This window comes from Chrysemys picta, chromosome 2, assembly GCF_011386835.1.
Source record: "Chrysemys picta bellii isolate R12L10 chromosome 2, ASM1138683v2, whole genome shotgun sequence".
Classification (NCBI taxonomy): Eukaryota; Metazoa; Chordata; order Testudines; family Emydidae; genus Chrysemys; species Chrysemys picta.
In genome coordinates this window covers 62,922,656-62,944,572 of record NC_088792.1, presented here as the reverse complement: position 1 = coordinate 62,944,572, position 21,917 = coordinate 62,922,656, and the positions used below count along the sequence as shown (strand labels likewise).

The window sequence follows — 21,917 nt, the reverse complement described above, 5'->3', positions numbered from 1 at the left end:
TATTCCCCTGGCTACTGTGGTAACTTGCCTTTATGCAGCTTGTTTCTTTCCCTCTCTTTCTGCCTCCCCTCTTGTAGGAGGTCAGCATGGAACCCCAAGGGGGGAGAGAACAGGTGGTAACAGCAGCAGCTGGTAGGGCGTGGGGACAGGAAATAGGGGCATGTTTGGAAGAGGCAGAATGGGGGCAGGGAAATAATATACAAATCTTATTAAAATCTCCATAAGTCACATGGAGCAACACAAGACTTTATAGGTATGAGATGGGGCAGAGTAAGGGGAAGAAATGACCAGTCCTGAACGAAACAGTTGGGGGGTGGGGGGGCACCTGCTTTCACTGACACGGTGTAAATCCTGAACAACTCCATTGACTTCACTGCATTATTCCAGATGCATACAAGTGTGAAAGGAAGCAGAAGTTGGCTTAACAGTGGCAGCATATAGGTACAGGAATGACTACCTGGCTTGACATTTTAAAGAGAGGGCTGGATTCTGCTCTAACTTAAATCAATGTAATTTGAATGACTTCAGTGGAGCAACTCCTGATTTGCAAAACTGTGAATGAGAGCAGAATCAAGCTCCGGTTTTCTAAATGTTAAGATTTCAAAGGAAACTGAGCTAAACTAATATGGCAAAACCAGGTATTGGCTACTTCTTCCCAGCAAAACTAGAAAGACTGGGCTGTATGTTGCATTTTATTATCAAGAATAAATCGTTTACAGTGCTTTTATCAGCTGATCTCAAAGAGTTTAGGGCAGGACTCCCACAGGGAAGTCCATGGTGAGCCCCTCTGAGGACCAGATGCATCAGTTGAGCTAAGGAAAGCTTTCTGTTGACTGAGCCACTGGAGATTGTGCTAAGGTTCTTTCAGAACTAAAAGCTCCTCTTGGGGTACGTCTATACTTACCTCCGGGTTTGGCGGTAAGCAATCTATCCCGGAAGTGCTCGCCGTCGACACCAGTACTCCTGCTCCGCGAGAGGAGTACGCGGAGTCGACGGGGGAGCCTGCCTGCCGCGTGTGGACCTGCGGTAAGTACCTTGTAGTTCGAACTAGGATACTTCTACTAAGTATCTTAGTTCGAACTGGGGGGTTACTGTGGACCAGCCCTCACAGTTGCATCAAAGTGGGAGCTTCTGGCTAGAATAAATCTTCCAATAATTAACTTGTTTGCAGTGTTGTAGCTATCTTGGTCCCAGGATTTGAGAGACACAAGGTAGGTGACATAATATCTTTTATTGGAGCAACTTCTGTTAGTTGGTGGAGGGGACAGCTCTTCCTCTCTGTGACACTTAAACTTGTCCTATCCATCAACTAATAGAAGTTGCTCTAATAAAAGATATTACCTCACCCACTTTGTCTCTAATTCTCTCTCCTACTCATATGCATTTTCTTGTGGCTGTTAAAACTTCAGACATCAGTGACATCTAGTGGTCGAACCACATGCCTTGTTTATTTCATTAAACCTAAAACTGTACCAGTGTGATGTTAAGGGATTGAAGGGGGGAAAATGCCACAGTAAGAGGCTATTCTATGATCCGTTGATCTCGGTTTATTAGATTTGTCTTGGATTCTCATGTAAATAGACTGATGGAAATATCTGTTCAGTTTTTTTGTACACTTTTCCCTGTGGATTTAGTTTTCTGTTTTTATGATGGAAAGTGCATATTCACTTATGATAGAAATGGTCTGTGCCCATTAGCTTCTTTCTGCTATGTTACTCTTATATGGAGTCAGCATCTCAGCAGAGTTTTGCTACAGTATGCTCATTTGTTCTAGGACAGCTCCTTCAATCGTATGCAGAATTGTCTGGATGAGTTGGACCAAAGTAACCAAATCCCTTGCCTGCTGCGTTAGTGACATGATGCTGAACTGACACTGTTTAATCAAAGTTACAATCTTGTGTGCAGTGGGAATGGTCTTTCTCAGAAGAGCATTGCAGTACGTGTGTTCCTTGTTATCATTTGGATGTCTCTGAGCTGATCACCTACACTCATTTGACCCTTGGAAGTAAAATTGTTGTGTGACAAACTGTTCTGTATCAATAGTGGACAATAATTGCAAAGGACTTATCTAATACCATTAAGGGAGTTTAAATGAGCTGCATCAAAAATGATCACTTCTGTTTTTACAGTCCTAAATCAATAGGTACCAGTGAAGAGTTGAGAATCCAAAATATTTGAAGTCAATAGGAACTTTCAGGTGCTCAGTAATGGGGGATTTCCACTGTCCCCATATTGATGGAGTACGTGTCACCTCAGAATGGCATGCAGAGAGAATGTCTAGACACCATTAATGACTGCTTCTTGGAGCAGCTAGTCCTGGAACCAACGGCAGAGACAGTACTTGATTTAGTCCTAAGTGGAACAAAGGATCTGGTGCAAGAGGTGAATAATGCTGAACAGCTTGGTAATAGTGCGCAAAATTAAATTTAAACTTCCATATAGGGATGACAATACCAAAGAAACCGACCACCGTAGCATTTAAGTTCAAAAAGGGGAACTACAGAAAAATGAGGAGGTTAGTTAAACAGAAGTTAAAAGGAACAGTCACAAGAGTGAAATGCCTGCAAGCTGCATGGAAACTATTTAAAAATGCCATAATAGAGGCTCAAACTAAATACATGACCCAAATCTAAACAAGATGATCAAAAAATTGCCACCATGGCTAAACTGCAGTATAAAAGAGGTGATTAGAGGTGAAAAGGCATCCTTCAGAAGTCAAATTCTACTAACGAAAATAGAGCATAAGCTCTGGCAAGTCAAGTGTAAAAGTATAATTAAGCAGACCAAAAAAACCCTTGAAGAGTAACTAGCAAAAGACACAAAAACTAACCGCAACATTTTTAAATACATCAGAAGCAGGAAGCCTGCCAACCAATCAGTGGAGCTATGTGGATGATCAAGGTGTTAAAGGAGCAATCAAGGAAGACAAGCCTGTTGCAGAGAAGATAAATGAATTCTTTGCACTGGTCTACGCAGCAGAGGATGTGAGGGAGATTCCCCACCCCTGAGCCATTCTTTTTAGGTGACAGATTTGAGGAACTATCCCAGACTGAGGTGTCAAGAGGAGGCTTTGGAATAAATTGTTAAATTAAACAATAAGTCACCAGGACCAGATGGTATTCGCCCAAGAGTTCTGAAGGAATCCAAATTTGAAATTGCAGAACTACTAACTGTGGCATGTAACCTGTTGGTTAAATCAGTCATTGTAACTGATATTTTTTTTAAAAGGCTCTAGAGGCAATCCTGGCAATTACAGGCAAGTAAACCTAACCTCAGTGCCAGGCAAATTGGTTGAAACTGTAGCAAAGAACAGAACGATCAGACACCTAGATGAACACAGTATGTTGGAAGAGTCAACATGGCTTTGGTGAGGCATGATTTCCCTTTACAAATCTATTAGAATTCTCTGAGGGTGTCAACAAGCATGTGGGTAAGAGTGATTGATTAGATATAGTGTACTTGGACTTTCAGAAAGCCTTTGACAGGATCCCACACCAAAGGCTCTTAAAGTAAGCAATCATGGGATAAGAGGGATCCTGTCATGGATCAGTAACTGGTTAAAAGATAGGAAACGAAGGATAGGAATAAACGGTCTTCACAATGGAAAGAGGTGAATAGGAGGGTACCCTAGGGATCTGTACTGGGACTTGTCCTGTTCAGTATAGTCATAAATGACCTGGAAAAGGCGGTAAACAGTGAGGTGGCAAAGTTTGCAGATAATACTAAATTACTCAAGATAGTGAAGTCCAAAGCTGACTGTGAAGAGTTACAAAAGGATCCCACAAAACTGGGTGACAGGCAACAAAATGGCAGATGAAATTCAGTGCTGATAAGTGCAAAGTAATGCATGTTGGAAAACATAGACCCCATCATTTTGTATGTAATTAGGATTAATTTAGGTGTTACCCAGAGCTGACCCTAGGATATGGCAAATAGGGGTGACTGCTCCAGGCCCCATGCTTTGGGGGGACCCTGTGGGCCAGCATGATTGGCTGGAGTATGAACCACTGGCTGGGGGAGGCCTATGTGGCAGAGCGGGGTTGGTTGCGGGGGAGGGGGGGGGGAAGAGCTCAGCCAGCCGTCCCGGTGCTTCCTCCCTCCCCTCGCTGCATGGATGCACGGTAAGTGCTGCTGCCAGGGGGAGCTGCTGCTGCCTCGCTGCTGGGCATCCCAGCGAGAGGTGCCCAGAGAAATCTGGGAGGCATATGACCCTGTATGCCCCCCACACATCACCTCAGTGGGTGTCCCTAAACCTCTGACTGCTAGAAGCTGGGGACTGGATGACCGGATGGATCACTCAATAATTGTCCTGTTCTGTTCATTCCCTCCGAAGCAGTAGCCCCTGTCGGAAGACAGGATATTGGGCTAGATGGACCATTACTCTGACCCAACAAAGCGATTCTTGTGACCATAAAGTTGGACTAGATACAGTCTAGGTGAGATTTACAGAAATGCTCAGTGTTTGCTGCTGTTGAAATCAGAATTAAGCTGAGTTAAGCCAACATTAAGCACTTCTGAAAATCTGAAAATCCCATACTATGTGTATATTTCAGGATTGGGGTGGGGACTCCAGCAGGTTTTAGGATATAATTTCAGTGCTAAGAAGAAACTTTCTCTAAAATTTAACTTTTATAAATAACTACTCCAATGGAGCATTTTAAGATTAGGTACCATGGGTCATATTGAACTGGAAGGGACCCTGAAAGGTCATCAAGTTCAGCTCCCTGCCTTCACTAGCAGGGCCAAGTACTGATTTTGCCTCAGATCCCTAAGTGTCCTCCTCAAGGATTGAACTCTCAACCCTGGGTTCAGCAGGCCAATGCTCAAACCACTGAGCTATCCCTCCCCCCCTTATTTTTTGCCTTGACATATACCTTGTACAACCCCTTTGGTTTCAGTGGATGTGCACAGGGTTCAAGTCATGGCAGAATTTGGCCCATAGCACATTTGGATTCCTGTACAAACAGATCGGCCTTATAAATGTCTACATGATAGTTAATTCCTATTAATTAGTAGACATAGGGAAAATGTACCTTCCACAGTATGGCAATTTAAAAAGAATCTCAACAGAAAGTAACTACTAATATTTTTCATTGCAGTTCCACCTCCCTTCCAAGATCTCAAAACATTTTGCAGACATTAACTGGCTAAGGTCAGGTCTATGCTACCACTTAAGTTGATCTAACTTCCATCACCCAGGCATATGAAAAAAACACATGCACCCCGAGTGACGCAAGTTACAGCAACCTAAGAGCTGTCCACACCAGTGCTCTCGCACTGACATAGCTTCTGCCTCTCATGGAGGTGGAGTAATTATGCCGAAGGGAGAGTGCTCTCCTGTCAGCATAGTGCATCTTCACCAGATGTGCTACAGTGGCACAGCTGCATTGGTGAAGCTGTGCTGATGTAGCATTTCTAGTATAGACCTGCCCTAACTCTGTCAGCCACCCTGGGAGAGAGGTGGTTATCCCTGTTTCACAGATGAGGAAACAAAGGCCTTGTCTATGCTTGTGGCAGAGTATAGCATACATATAGCTACGCGCAGCAATGAAAAGCAGACTGAGTCCACACTGCAATGTGTAGCTGCACACAGCAGTGAAAGACTCTGGTGGGAGAAGGTGGTGAGGAGCAACTAGAGCAGTGGTGGGCAACCTGCGGCCCATCAGGGTAATCTGATTGTTGGCCGTGAGACATTTTGCTGACGTGGCTGTCCACAGGCACAGGCCCCCGGAGCTCCCAGTGGCTGCGGTTTGCCGTTCCCGGCCAATGGGAGCTGCGGGAAGCGGCGGGCCACAGGGACGTGCTGGCCACTACTTCCCACAGCTCCCATTGGCCGGGAACAGCGAACCGCAGCCACTGGGAGCTGCGGGAGCCCGTGCCTGCGGACGGCCAACGTCAGCAAAATGTCTTGTGGCCCGCAATCAGATTAGCCTGATGGGCCTCAGGTTGCCCACCACTGAACTAAAGCCTTTTCCTGCTGTTGGAGTCTTTCACGGCACTGAGGAAAGACTCTGGCATGGGGGAGGCAGTGGGATATTTTTAGCAGTGTAAACATGGAAGGTATTGCTTGGGTTTGTAGAGAGCCATGTGCAGTACGTTCCCTAATGTTCTGGTATGTCTGTCTACTCTACTCATCTAAGCAGTGCTTCATAGTCTATACTGCTATTTATACCAATGAGTCTGTATCCACATACTGCCGCAAGTGTAGACCTTCCCTATGAGGCAGAGGCTAAGTGACTTGGCTAAGCTCATGCAGAGCTAGGAATAGAATCCAGATTGCGTTTCTCCTAGACTTGACTGATATTAGACCACTGGTGGGTCTCTCATGCCTGCTCAGTAAACCAATTATAAAGTGGACAAAAGTAAATGAAAGCAAAAGAGGCTAGAACAAAATAAAGACAAATGCTGATCTGAGATACACAGAGCACCAGGCATTAGTCATTGTTCCTTTCTGGCTGGCAGTGCATGGCCTCTGTGTCTCCAAACAACTGTTCAGTTTTCTCTTTAGTACAGCAGCTTGGTCCCCTAGCATTACTTGACTCTGTTTATTCACAAGGTTTAAATTCCTTCCTATAACAAAAAACTGGCATCATTTGAAAAATCTTCTCTCGGGATTACAAATTCCATTGTCAACCACTGTAGCTCTTCCAGTCACTGAACTTTCAATGACCTCCCTTTCTGCTAAACCACCTTTCATTTCTTTTCTTCTGGTTTATATTTTTTAACTGAATCTGGTACTCGTGAAATGTACCAGATTAAGACCCCTGGAAACCTAAGTTCTCATACCCTTTAGAACAGTGATACTCTGACAGGCTCGCAAGCTGCAAATGTTGCTTTAATGCGTCTCCTGCGGTTTTTTGCAGCGCGTGATATTAAAACACTAATTTAATTATTAACTGATCTAAGTTATTAATCAGGAGACTTTTACTATGTTAACCAACTGTAGCTGATGATATAATAATACTTGGTCAGTCATTTTGTTGTGATAATTTTATATAGTTTAAATATTTCCCATCATACAATTTAAATATGCATATATATTACTATAGTAAATGAAACGATGAATTCACACTACTACTGTGGCTCTTTTAGGTAATATTGATCGCTAATTTGGCTCCTGAACCACTGAGGTCTGAGTATCACTGCATTAGAATAACATAGTGGGCACCACTTGGCCTAGAGAGACCATCTTCATAAGTGAAAGAGTAGTTCAGCATCTATTCCCTTCCTTCCTTCCAAAGCCTACCAGTAAGGATAACTTCTGTTTACATGGCTTCAGCTCATTCTATATCATTCAAATAGCTGTTCGATAATAACTTCAGTCCTATTACCACCACCCTGTGCTTGATCTGACTGTTACCTGGAGACAGAAGGATCTGTATTCCATCATGACTGTCCTGAGCCATTCAATACCCAACTTTCCATCTGTACTTTTGGTACAGCATTAAAAGGTGGCACTCAAACTATTGTTAATATGGGTAGTGCTCTGGCTGTCTAAGAAAATGGAAACCATTGGTATAGTACAAAACAAAGAAACCCTTAAATGTTAGAGTATAACTAACATAGTGATGTTTCTAGGCAGGCTGAGGCCTGGTCTACACTTTAAAGTTTTACCCGTATAACAATGTATGTTAGTGGTGTGGGGATTAACCAAAATGGTTATATTAGTACAATCCCTAATGTGGATGTGGTTATACTGTTAGTGCCTTATACTGGTATCATTAGCCCCTTTCTTGGTTGAGGTCTGTAGGTGTTCCTATAAGCCTACTCGAAGCAAAGTAGCAGCTGAAGGCTGGAGACCTGGGGTCTCCAATCAGCTCTTCCACAGACTTCCTATGTCATTTTAGGCATGTCACTCAATACCTCTGTTTTCTCATTGGGAGAATGGAGATTAAGTGATGACAATGTACTCAATCCAGTCCAAGTTAAACTAGACCCTTTCCTGGAGCTTTTACAGTCTAAAAGATAATACCTTACAGGGGTTTTTTGGTTTGTTTTGTTTGTTTGTTTTTGAGACTCATTTAATGAATGTGCATAGAGTGCTTTAAGAGTCTCATTTGTAAGGAGCTACAGAAATACCTCATATTACATTGCCAAGCAAATGTTCTCTGAGTATAACAGTGACCGGCTTCTTGCCTATAACACAAACTACAATAACATGGAAAGGCAATAATACAAATGTGCTTTATATACTGAGACATTGATTTAAAAAATAACTTCACAAAAGGTGCTCCTAAATGTAGTGGGTCTGAAAGGGATGAGATGGAGCATCCTATCTTGATTTGAAGAGTTTTGCATGGAGAAGGGAGACCTACACTGTGTACCAAAATTGGAGTGATAGGTTTCTGTCTTCCCTACTTTGCAAAAAGAAAACAGAGGCAAATCTCCAAGCTATAATGTACAACTTTCACCTGTGCAATAGGAGTCTTCTAGTACCATCTAGTGGCTACTGTGCTTATTACTAGAGCACTTTCTTTTTACAGAGCAGTTCTTCTACCAGCTAGTAGCTGGGAATGCATTCTAAACACACTCCTCCCTGGCCAACAGCAGTCCAGCAAGCCAAGAACCCCCTGTTATTACTTGACCAGATCTCCTATGAACAGCTGTAATGCTGACCAGTAGGTTATATTACAGCATTTTTAGATCTTGGGAAGTATATCCAACACTCTAAGACAGTGGTCCCCAAAGTTTTTCTGTTGAACCCCTCTTACCCATAATGGAACCTGTCCTCGCTACCCCAGGAGCTGCGGCCGGGGATCAGGAGCTGTGGCCAGGAGCAGAGTTGCAGCTGGGAACTGGGGGCTGAGGCCAGTGCCAGAGCTGCAACTGAGGGCAGAGCTGGAGTGCAGCTGGGTGGCATTCCCTCCCTGCCCCTCATGGGGGCTGGCCGGGCCTCACTGTGCCCCCTGAATATTCCTCTGTCCTCTCCTAGGAGGTGTGCCCCACAATTTGGGGACCACTGCTCTAAGATCTGTAGCATGTTCCATGTATTAAAACTACTTGTATCAATGTCATTTTTCAGGAAACCCTCTGAGTTAGTCCTATACTCTGCATGGGAAGCCAAGAGCAACCATTCAACCTTGGTTCTAGAAGGCATCATTACCAATCATTTCTCCTTCCTGATGTAGAGGCAAGACCTTGTTGGTTTATTTTTTTTTTTTTTTTAAGTCACCTATTTCTCTCCATTGAGGATACCCTGAGCCTGATTCTAATCCAATTTACATTAAGGAAAATCTTTTCAACCATACGGTTGGTTAGTTAAGCACTAAAACAGGTTACCTAGGGAGGTTGTGGAATCCCTATTACAGCGTATGACATTATAGTAAAATCATTATCTGTCATTATAGACTCATTCAAACAGTCCTTAACACTACAGAAGCAGGTTCAGCTCTCTCGTTTTATAAATTAGGGATTTCCCTTTTGTGACTGAGTGTGCACACCCCTGCATTGGATGAGATAGGATTAACCCCACTGTTGCCAGCACAGAATGCCCGAGGCAAAGCAACAGCGGGTTCGTTGCCCGGTGTGCTTCGCGTCAATAAACACACCAGGTGGAGAAGCAAACAAAGTTTATTTGGGATCCCAAAGCGGTGCAAGGAGACAGGCACGTCTCAAATCAAGCACATTAACAGGAACAGTTTTTCTTTTTTTATACATTTTGCAATTAAGCTTTACCCTCTTTCTTTCCCCTCTAGCCCTCCCTTTCTCCCCCCCCCCATTCCTCCCTCTACCCCTCCCGTCCCTGGTAATAGTTAAGTCATTCTTGGCAGCTATAAGCCTAGCTTGTTAGCAACTTCTTTAAACCGTTATCTTGTCCTTTTTCCCTTCAGCCAGAAACATGCAGGCCTTATTATTACTGCTTGAGCAGGGGGTTGCACACAGATAACTGGTTGCTTACATATTCCAATTGCACCTGGCTTTTGAGGTTGATTAGAGTTTAAACATGGAAGGATAGAGTTTGGTTCACTTAGGCCTAGTGCAGGAAGGCTTCATTGACACTTAGTGGCCTTCCACCCTCCCGAGTTACCTAGGGTGAGGCCTAGTGACGTCAACAACTCCCTCCTTTGAGAATACTCAACAAGCTTTTGGCTGAGTTTTCTCATATTCTGTGGACAAGATATGATTAAGTGCTATGAAGCTGGGGTTTTCAATGAGAGGGTATGCCGGGATTTTTGAGGAACGGGAGGCACAAAGCTTACGGAGGAGCATTTTAAAACAAGCAATTAGGAGGAGGGTGACCAGGCACAATACTACACCCGTGAGGAGGAGACGCACAAGGCCACCCCCCAGTCCTCCTAGGTTGGGCAACCAACTTCAAAGGGAATTGAAAACTGTGGGTTTCTTTTCCTGGGCTTTCCACTGCTTGAAAGCCTGTTTGGCCGACAGGACGTGCTTGTTAATGTCCTGTGAGTTTTCTGGGACATAAGTTTCTTCCTTAATGGGCGCTGAGGTGGCATACAAAGATTAACGCTGCCTGGGGCAGCCAGGGGTTGTTCCTTAATGCATACTGGTATTTAATGGTACAGTTTTGTGACAAGGGGGTACTCGAGGTATTTTTTCTCCTACTGAACTATCTCCAACAGATATCTGACTAATTTTGGGGAACTACCCTTCAGGGTAACCCTGCTGCGTGGTGCGGGATTTGGGAGCATACTCAGCAGTTAGAGAGGTTAAACTCTTGGGCAAAGCAAACCTTCAAGGACTCATATGTGTTTGTTTCCAAGTTAGTAGGGATCCCTTTCCATCCTACATGTGCCTGGGGGAAACGGGAGGTAACGAAAGGAGTGTCCCTATGGCAAAGAGTACCACTGTGGCAGACCCTGAACCTGAACTCATGCTGGGCAGGTGACACTAGGGCCTAACAATTACAATTCTCCAAATACCCACAAAATATCAATTACCAATAGTAGGCAGATTAAAAACAAAAGGACCAGGCCATCAGGTTAGGCCGGCCCTGTGAGAGTAAACACAACCAACGCTTAGAGTTTTCATGGGGAATGCGCTGCGACTGTCCAGAGAGACCACAGGGCATTCCCAGCAGATCTTATTGTTTTTTGAATAACAGTTTAAGTCTCAGGTTGTCGCTGGTAGTCTTTTTCCGTAGGCTGGACGGTCCACCGTTCAGGAGCGGGCACTGCCTTCAGACAGGAGTTATGAATCCAGTTCTTGTGTCCCTTGACCTTTGCTGCTGTGTGGGAGACCAGCAGGACGGTGTGGGGTCCCTTCCACTTCTCTTGGAGAGGCTTGTCCTTCTAGGTCCGAACGAGAACGGAATTGCCTGGCTGCAAGGAATGGACAGGGGCATCCAGCGGGAGAGGCTGCAAATTTCTGGTATACCTGTGGAGAGAACAGAGAACAGCAGACAGAGAGCACATGTACTGAGATAAAAAGCCACACCCCATTTCTCACTCCCCTGCCAGAACCGGTGTACCGTTCATAGGCCATGCCCTTCCAAACATAATTTCGAAGGGACTGAGCCCTAACCTGCCCTTTGGGAGAGCGCGCATGCGGAGCAAAACAAGGGGTAAGGCATCAGGCCATCCGCTGAATCGATCCACCAAGACGAAAAGGTATTTGAATCCTTGGGTCCGGGGGAACTCAGTAAAGTCTATTTGCCAAACCAGCCCTGGGCCTGGGGTAGGTTCCAGAGTGGCTGGTGGCACTGACACTTCTGGTCGAGGGTTGTTCTTTTGGCAGACAAGACATTCAGCCTGTACCTGGGAGGCCAGAGGTCTAACAGCCTCCCTGCCAGCGTATAATTCTTTGTTTTTTCACCAGGGTCAGTTCTTAATGTCTTTTGTAGTCAGGAATTCCTGGACTTTGTGGTTGCAATGAAGCAAGTGTTCCTTCTTCTCTTTTCCTGAAACAGTGTGGTTCAGCATCATACAGGGGAGAGGTTACTAGCACATCACCCTGTCTTTAAATAGGCTTATCATCAGTCGGAGAGTCCTCCTGAGGTGGAGGGGTCTTTTTACAGTGAGAAGCCTGGGTCCAGGTGGGCAGTCCTTGGTACTTCACAGCGGTGTTGGTGGTTAACAGGACTTGGAAAGGGCCTTTCCAGTGTGGAGCCAAAGCAGTTTTTCGTTGATGGACTTTACGTAGACTCAGTCTCCTTGTTTCAATGAATGGCAGGGCTGCTAGGGTCTTTGGTTAGCACTTCTTTTTTCTGTGAGAAAAGAAACCTAACACATTTCATTAATGCCTGACAGTGTTTTGCAGATCTCATAGTTGCTTGGGCCCATTGAGGCCCCCCCTTTTCTTGGCTGTCGGCCAAGTCTTAGCTCTGGGCAGTGTCCTTGGATGGTGCCAGCATCTTATCTTTGGACTGAGCTTGCTAGCTGTATTTTTTTCCTCAGTTAACTCGTTTTGTTCTTTTTCTTTCTTTTTTTTTTGGCTTCTTTTAACTTACAAAGGAAACTTCCATTTTTCACTCATACACTTTTTCCTAACAATGAACACATACACATTGCCATTATGAACTCTTCCAGTAAAATAACTTTTATACAGAGCTTTGGAGCAACAAACCAGGATGAGCACACCCACTTTTGAGGAGTCCAACAAAGTTCAGGAGGCTCACAGTGGCTTTAAGGCAAGGGATGAGACCCACAGCAGCAATTAACAAGTCATCCACATATTGCAGGAGGAGGACCCTGTCCTCATTGTCCCACTCTTCCAAGTCTCTGGCCAGGGCCTGGCCGAAAAGGGTGGGGGGATTTTTAAATCCCTGGGCCAACACTGTCCAGCAAAGCTGCTTTTTAACCCTCCTTTTGTCTTCCCACTGGCTCCACTCTGGGGCTTCCATGTCTGAGGGCTCAATTGCAAGGGTCATTATTCAGGCATTCTCTGCGGGTAAGGTGAGGTTTATTTAATCTTGGGTGAAATGCAGGGTGGCTCCTAAGCGACAAAGCAGGTCCCGTCCCAGTAGAAGTGTTGGACAATCGGGGAGGTTAACCAGTTTGTGAGATAGAGTTCTGTTTCCCAAAGCACATTCCATTGGGGCATATACTGGGCACTTGGTTCCTTTCCCTGTGGCACCCACCACAGTGAGGGACTCTGACACAGGCAGCTGAAGGGGTTGGTTTACAGCAGTTCGTGCAGCTCCAGAGTCTATTAAAAAGTCTATGTCCGAATCTCCCACCCGCATTTTTACTCAGGGTTCCGGGGGCAGGATAGTCCGTCTCCCCTGACACTCCTATTCTTGATCCTTCGCTGCCATCATAGGGGTACCTTCTCTTTTGGGGCACTCATTTTTCCAATGTCCCTCCTTTCGGCATCTGGCACACTGGTTGCGACCCAGACTCCTTTCCTGTGAGCCAGGGCGCCCACGTCCTCTCATTCTCCGGCCCCTTCTACCTTCCTGGAATTTTCTCCTGCCACTGGCCTGTGCTGCTGCGACCATCATTTTCGCTTGCCTCTTTTCTTTTTCTTAAGACACAACCTGATTACGCTCCACCTCAGACAGCAGGGTCCGCATAAGGACATGACAATCATCACAGTCAGGCTTACAGCTAGCCAGGCACCCTCCAAAGACCGAGATAGACTTGCTTGGGTTCGTAGAGAATTCTCCTGCCTGTGCCTTAAAGGCTGCTAGGTCCACCGGGTTAAAAGGCACATGGGTGTAAACCTGCATAGTAGTGGCCTGATTCCTATCTGAGCCATGTCTGGACACCACAGTCTCAGTGACCAACGGATAAAATTCCACTGAGGGGGCAATCTCTGGGACCTGAGACACCTTGTCTTTATATGGTGGGGGTGTGATAGCCGAAGGGGACACCGGACCTGCCATTACAGCTGTGGGGGGGTTCTGGGGACTAACAGTAGCTACTACTGAACTTGTCGGAGTCAAATTACACTTTTGCAAAATATCTAACCTATTTCTTAGCAACATAAACAACTGTACATACATATGTTCATTCCATTTACTTGTTTGCTGACAAAACAGAAGTAATTGAAGGATCGTATTATAATTAAGTGATCCTTCCGGTGGCCACCTTTCCTGGTCCTCTAGCTGATATTGAGGCCAGTCTACTGTACAGAATCTTTTCAGTTTACTTTTAACCAACGGATCCGATCCAAACACTTTCCAATTCACCAGAATGCATTCCAAGGGTGTACACCTTACCCTGCCTGCCATACTCTGTCCCTGCCCCATAGGGAGACACTGGGCATCCCCAGGTCATAACAGGTAGACACTGGGCGTCCCCAGGTCAAGACAGATAAAGTCCCCACTGGACTTTTCCTACCTTATCTAAGGGTCCGGTTCTGCACTGTCGCCCTATCCATGGGTCCGGTTCCCCACCGTCGCCCACAGCTGCTTCTCCACTCCTCGAGCGCGTTGCACCGTTGTGCCCTCTGGGGTCGACCAAACCACGTCTCCGCTGAGGCCCCCGGTAAAGTCACCGGTGCGCGCTGGGCGTCGGTCGTCGCCACAATCTGTTGACCTCCAAGAGGGGTCCAGGCAAGGCTAAATTTCAGCCTCGAGCCCCACGTTGGGCGCCAAAACTGTTGCCAGCACAGAATGCCCGAGGCAAAGCAACAGCGGGTTCGTTGCCCGGTGTGCTTCGCGTCAATAAACACACCAGGTGGAGAAGCAAACAAAGTTTATTTGGGATCCCAAAGCGGTGCAAGGAGACAGGCACGTCTCAAATCAAGCACATTAACAGGAACAGTTTTTCTTCTTTTATACATTTTGCAATTAAGCCTCACCCCCCTCCTTTCCCCTCTAGCCCTCCCTTTCTCCCCCCCCCCATTCCTCCCTCTACCCCTCCCGTCCCTGGTAATAGTTAAGTCATTCTTGGCAGCTATAAGCCTAGCTTGTTAGCAACTTCTTTAAACCGTTATCTTGTCCTTTTTCCCTTCAGCCAGAAACATGCAGGCCTTATTATTACTGCTTGAGCAGGGGGTTGCACACAGATAACTGGTTGCTTACATATTCCAATTGCACCTGGCTTTTGAGGTTGATTAGAGTTTAAACATGGAAGGATAGAGTTTGGTTCACTTAGGCCTAGTGCAGGAAGGCTTCATTGACACTTAGTGGCCTTCCACCATCCCGAGTTACCTAGGGTGAGGCCTAGTGACGTCAACACCACAATATGGGTAGTGGAAGTCCCACCCCTCAGACTGTGCTGAGCATACTCCAACTGCTGCCTCAGTAGAAAATGGAACAGCTGACCGCCGAGGAGGAAGGATGCTCGATGGAGGCTCCAGCCCAGGAGCTGCTTCAGCCCCTGACTGCAGAAACCAGAGATCCCAAGGCCCAAACCGGAGACCTGTTGCCTACGTCCGGCTGACTGGAGTCGGAGTCCCAACAAGCTACCTGTGCCGAGGAGCTCGGAGACCCCGACAACCAACAGACCTCAGCTTCAGGACTCACAGTAGGAAGTGGCCCAGGGAGGCAGGGTCAGTGGTATCTCCCACCTGAGGCAAGTCAGCATGTTGCAGTAGGATCCCTGCTGACTGGGTGGTGACCACATTCACCGCTGATAGGGCCCTGGGCCAGGGCCCAGTGGAGAGGGAGGGCCTGGGTCCCCTTACCCCAGTCACCACCCACCCCTAGGTGGCAGCCCACTTTCCAGATTCTGGCCACTAGGCTGCGCAGACCTGGCCTCAAGGGCAGTGGTATTGACTCGGGCCACCAGGTCACATGACCCTTCCCCAGAGGCAACCATCTTGACCCTGACCACTGAGTCATGCTGCCTTCAGTCTAGGGATGGTCTGATAGACGGTAATTGCGGTGGTATCACAACTCCAACCAGCCCTAAAATAAGATGGGGTGGGCATACCCTGTGACATCTTTCTGTGTACGTGTTCTAAACATGAGATCCTGGACTGTGGTTTGGTTTACTACACTTTAGTACTTATGGGACTTTCAGTGCAATGCAGCAGTGTCTACATGGGATGTTACTGTGTGACGAGCTGGTGCATTGTAGATTCATCCCCTGGCTTGGCACATAACAACTTGCCCTGGAGACAAGCCCTAGTGAGAAAATATTTAATACTGGTCTTAGTATGAGAGAGGCTGCAATCTAAGGCAGAAGAATTAGCTTTCATATTTAATGGGCTGGATTTAACGGATAAAACAATAGAACAATGAAACCTATGGAATATGGTAGAAATTCCATGTCTCATCATTCAGGTTCTTGTCTTGAGATATTTCCGTCCACAAGCTGGGGTGAATGTACTTCATGTTTCAGAGATAAAAAAGCTCAGTTCTATTCCATCTCTTTTTTTCTATATAAAGACAAAGATAGTCATATGATGACTGGATGGCTGAGGGGGAGATGCAACATACTCCAGGGGCCGGAGCACAGGTCTAGCCGTCAGAAGCTTCTGAGTTCTAATCTTGGCTATACTGCTGATTTACTCAGGGCCTGGGGCAAGTCCCTTTAGAATAGTTCAAATCAAATCTTGTTCAAAAATTACCAGCTGGTGATTGTCCAGTGGCTTATGCAAAGTGAATTAGTCTCTGTTCAATTCCTAGTGGACAAGCCTCCATATTCTAGAAACCATCACAATTGGTACCCTTACTAGCAGTCTAAAGAGAAAGGCCAAGGACTGTGTAGACATAGCAATTACTGCTAATAATCAGAACTGATACTCTAAAAATACCCAACTTTGTGAGCTCCATAAGTCAGGATTGAAACTAATAATGAAATGGCTAGTCCAATGCACTAGAGATGGCATTTCCCTCTTGCCAGCTTGTGGAGAAGGTGAAGACTCTTCCTTTTCATTGAGCAGGAGAAATTATAGTTACTATGCAACTTAAAAGATTGGAACTGATGAAGCTAGCTACTGAATGGTTAGATGTCTGTTTAGCACATATAAAGATTGACCCCAGTCTTTCAGAAGATTTATATACTGCATACTGAGACTGCCAAAGACACGAGTGGTATTTCAGTTCTTTGTGGATAACAGTGTTTATTAGTGAAGGCTTGGCAACGATTAGAGTCCTTTACACACGGGTAGGGCTAAAATGATAGGGGGTGATGGTAGTGGCTAGAATCACATACAATGGCAGGGTCTCAATCCTACATCCACTGAAGTCAATAGGAGTTTTGACATTGATGTGAACAAGATCAGGTCCTATAGCACTCAGTAGGAAATGCTTTTCATAAGATACAGCTTTGTACAGGCTGAGGACACAAAGGGCTAGATTCGCAAAGAAACTTCGGTGTGGTGATGCCTACCTTTAGGCATCTAGAAAAATCACTAGGATTCACAAAGCCTGGGTTTGGTGGCTAGGCTCCCTATACGGTGATGGAGAGAGAGAGAGGGCCTAAAAATGGCATTCCCAAAAGGCAGGGAGCCACCTAAGCTAGCCAATGGGAGATTCTATGGAGAGGGGGATATGCTGAGCCCTGTGCTTCTCTGAAGAATTAAGCATCTATCTCTGCTTGGCATTCGTTGCTGGGTAGCCTCTCCTGGAGCCAGGTGGCTAGGGTGGAGAGGAGGGTGACGATGATGACAATGACCTCCCTCATAACTTTTAGCCCAATGATTACAGTGTTCACGGGGGAAGTGGGAGACTACCAGTTCAAGTACCCTCCCCAACTGAGAGGGAGAAGGGATTGGAACAGGTATCTGCCCCCTCCGGGGAGTGCCCTAGCCGCTGAGCTATGGAATATTCTGATGTGCGGCTCCCTTAGTCTCTCCACTTGAAGTTGTTCCTCTTCAATTAAATAACCGAAAAGTTAAATATTAACTGGGCCAGAGCAAATGCACCATAGTCATGGGGTGAGGCACTCACTCAAGAGGTGGCTGAGCCCTGTTCAAGTCCCTTCCCATCAGGCAGAGTACCCTTCATCTTGGGTGAGTAGCCTAATCATTGGGCTAAAAGTTTTGAGGGAGATCCTCCCTTTCTTCCTCCTCCCCTCTCTGTTTTCTGTAGAGCTAGATGGCTTCTGAGCACACCTACCAGGTGAGTTAGGCTCCCCTTTGCTTATCTTCCCCTGGCTCTTGGATGGTAATGGGGCTTAGGCACCCAGGCATACAGCATGAGGTAGCAGTGCACAGGTCCAGAGGCAGCAACATAAGGTACCTAGAGAACTAGACAGTGTGTGAGTTTGGGCCCTTACAGGTGGCAGCTGAGCAGGGTTTTGTGAATATCAATGATGCCTAAATCTGGGACTCGGGTGCCTAATGTGGCAGTTAGGTACCTAAGGCCCTTTGTGAATCTAGTCCAAAGATGCACACATGCCCAGTGTCTTGGAAGCTTTGCTTAGGGTGAGATGCTCTGCCTCCTACTTTAGAAGCTAGTCACCCAGTGTCTAATCCCATAAAAGGATTCATAAGGACAATTTAGGACTTCCCATTCTGAATGAAATCACTGGGGCAGTAGGTTAAGAGCACCACTGGACAACAGTGACCCAAAGATTACTGCACTACTAACGTTATGGGTGTGTGTGAGTGGGGGGGGGGGCTCTTGAGAGCCTGAAAGGGGCGGGAGAATGGCACCTTCATTAACTTGCCCTACACAAGGGCAGTGAGGTACCAAAAGAGATTTTGGCTGGTGGCACCACAAACATCAGGATCCCTTGGCACTTACTGTGACTAACTTCCTTAAGAACACCTTTCCTTTCTCACCACTAACGTTTTGAAAATACCTTTTTCCCCTTTCTTTTCTCTTTCTCCACTGATTGGATTAAACTATCTAGTCCCTAGGGTCCCAATTTATGTCAGAGTCCCATTGTGCTCAGTGCTGTTCATACATATAATAAGAGAGTTACCGCCTAGCAACCCTCACTGTATAAATAAAGACCAAAAGGGTGGAAGAAAGGAAGGAAGTATTATCCTTATTTTATCTTCTGGGTCACACAAAGATTAAAAGACTTGCACAAGGTCACCTCTGAAGTGTGCGGCAGAGCTAGGAGCTGAACCTCACTCTCCTGACTTCTAGTCTGGCTGGTGGCTTAAACACTGGATTATCCATCCTCTCCAAGAATATCACAGGAGCCATTTTTAGGACCTATATACCTTCTGTAAAGGTAGCGCCTAGTTCTAGACATTATCTGCTATGTAGCAACTGTTACGCTTCCCCTCTTTATATTTTGTTCAGTAATTCTGTTCTTATCCGTTACCGTGATATGGTAATAGAGGATAAAGTACTCACAACAATGTACAGGATGTTTCTGGGTGAACACAACAGCTGTGGTTCTGTAATGTACTTTACAGCCTATTGTTCTGTGGAGAAAACCGTTATAGTGCAACTCCGGTACCATACAATTTCAGCCAGTGTCACTGTGGTAGGGGAAGTGCCAATCAGTTAAACTATGGTCACTAACTGCAGCTGTGAGAGAATGGGGGAGCAGAGCTAAAACGAACCACAGTAATACAACATAACTGAAATTCTAAGTGTTCCAAAAGATAATTCTTCACATCTCATATCAAGTTATCGTCATGATATTCATAGCAGTGTATGTAGCTACTGTAGTTAACTATCTTAAAAATAAGAAAGAATAATGATCACTTAAACCACCCAAGTTTTCATCGGTCAGTTAATCTGAACAATCAAAAAGCTCTGACAACCTTCAGAAATATGGGGTGAAATCCTGGCTCCATTGAATTCAACCATAGAATTCCCACTTCCTTCAATGGGGCCAGGATTTAATCTACGTTTTTTTCCTCTCACTGTCTGTCTTTAAACAGAGTGTCATACGCAGCCCTGGTTGGAGAACCCTCCACTAGCAGGCCGCAGCATGACCGGCACGCCTATCAGACTCAGACCCAGAGATAGTCCAAAGCATCTTTCTGGATGCAAATAACTCTTGTGGGGTTAATTTATTAGAAAAGAAAACTCCACGCACATGACAGATCCCAACACCATAATCCAGGCAATATATCAAATACAGTCCTGATGTCCCTTGGTGCACCCTGGGTCTCTGGCTCCAAAAGCCAGTTAATATCTCCCTCTGCTGCTCTCAGCCTTCATCCTTTTCTGGCCATGGCTCTCTGGCTCAGGAAGGACAGCTGGCTAGCCCCTCTGCTGTCTTGCTAACTCCCCCTTTTCAGCCTCCTGGCACTGGTTTTGACTCAGGAAGGGCAGCAGGTTAGCCCTCTACTAGCTCCCTGATAATTCCTCCCTGGATTCTGCTTTGCTACCCCCCTCTTGCCAGGGGCTGATTTGAGATGCCCATTCTCCACCTCAATGTCACAGGTGGCCCTGCCTGGTGCACCGTCCTGCAGCAGGCCACAGCACAACAAGCGTGCCTGCCTCAGGTTCCCTCTTTGGGAGTCCCAGAATTAGCCCAAATAGGCTTTCAGAACAAATGTAATCCTTGTGGGATTCATTTATTATAAAAGCCCATGCACATAAACTATAAGAAAACAAGTCCCAACACCAAGTCCCACAACCATAGTGCAGAGAGTGCATCGAGTAAAGCCACAGCATCTCTCCAGCGCAGCCCAGGTGTCCCTTCAGCCCTCTCTGACCCTCTGGCTTCAACTCTTGGCCTGCCAGAGCCAGCAGGTATCTCCCTCTGCCTTCAGACCTTTCCAGCCGTGGCTCTCTGGCTCAGAACGGCCAGCCAAATAGCTCCTCTCCTGGCTAGCTTCCTTATCCCCAGCCTTTTTCCAGACAGTTCCTGGCAGTGGTTGTGACTGAGGAAGACCATCTGGCTAGTCCATCCCCTGGCTTCCTGATAATCCCTCCCTCTTTCCAGGGAGGACCTGTAGAGAGCTCTCTGCAGCTTTCACCAGAGATGACCTCCTCCAGGCTCCCAAGTCTGGTCTTCTATAACCCCTAGGTCTGCCTCATCCTCTTAATTGGCCAAACTGGGAGTGCTTATTCTGGTACATGGGAGCTGGACCTGCTTCATTTACAGGGGCCAGCCACCCGGTGACAGAATTTATATGGGAATAAAATGGAAACCTATGTAATCCTAAGAAACAAAACTTAGCTTGCAAAATGAGCCACTTCTCCCTCCCTGCCTACTGTAGGGCACATCTGTCAGTGAACACACTGCACCAGTGATTTGGGATCTGCCCTGCTGATTAAATACCAAGTAGAAATTAAGATGTTGATTTTGATGTATCAAACATAGGCAGATTCCAGTCCACCTGTTTAAAAGATGTCCTTTCTCCCTATACCATACTGCCACAGCTGTGATCAGCAGAGGTGCCTGAGCAGGAGCCTCATTGCTATAAAAGAGAAGGAGCTGCTAGCAGGACATTACACAGTGATTGAAGAATGAAGGGGCTTTGCCACTCTCCCCCTCTTGAATCATTAGCCGCCTTGCTCCTTCCAGCATCTCTTGCTTCTGTGTCCCCACCCCCAGCATTTCTTGTTAATGTGCTTTCTTGCCCAGATGCTCTTCCCAACACCCACCTGGCCCAGCTGTGTCTTTCAAAAGCATTTGCACATTGCCAAGCCAGCGTTTTAATCTTTCACTTTTCCATGAGAGCTAAATTAGGAGTTTATAATGAACCTCACTTATCTTGATTTCTTAGCTACAGTATTAGAAGAGTTAAGTGCTTTGAAAGGCCCAGCTGCCAGCAGAGAGTGGGTCTGATTCTCCCAGCGCAGTTGAAGGCACAATCCTTCCATGGGCTTCACTGGGGCTGGGTAGCTCTGCACGGCCCTTAATGTTGCCCAGTGCTGTACTGGTGCTATCTGGCCCTATATAGTCCCTGGATGTCAAATAGGCAGATATTGGAGTATCTTTGACTGTGTCTACTCTACAGAGCCTACGCCAGCATAGCCCCCAAATTTTCCTGTCGGCTCAGTGACATCACCTCCCTGAATGACGTTTGCTGTGCTGCCAGAAGCACTCTTCTGTCTGCATAGCTGTGTCGTCATTGAGGGTTGGCATAGCTATATCGGTAGGGAGTGTGGGGGGTTTTCACCTTCTGACATTAGCTATGCCATTGTATGTTGTAAGGGTAGACCAAGCCTTTATCTCAAGTATTTTTAATTCATCAGT

At 46.2% G+C, this 21,917-nt stretch overlaps 1 long non-coding RNA gene across 1 annotated transcript; it reads right to left on the bottom strand.

The window, feature by feature from the left end:
• Positions 1–9,554: 9,554 nt before the first annotated feature.
• On the bottom strand, positions 9,555–14,655 carry LOC135981336 (uncharacterized). The gene is made up of 2 exons (XR_010598305.1): positions 14,244–14,655; positions 9,555–11,337 (listed from the first exon to the last, which is right to left on the bottom strand). It is a non-coding gene; the product is annotated as an uncharacterized LOC135981336 (long non-coding RNA).
• Between the last annotated feature and the right edge of the window lie 7,262 nt (positions 14,656–21,917).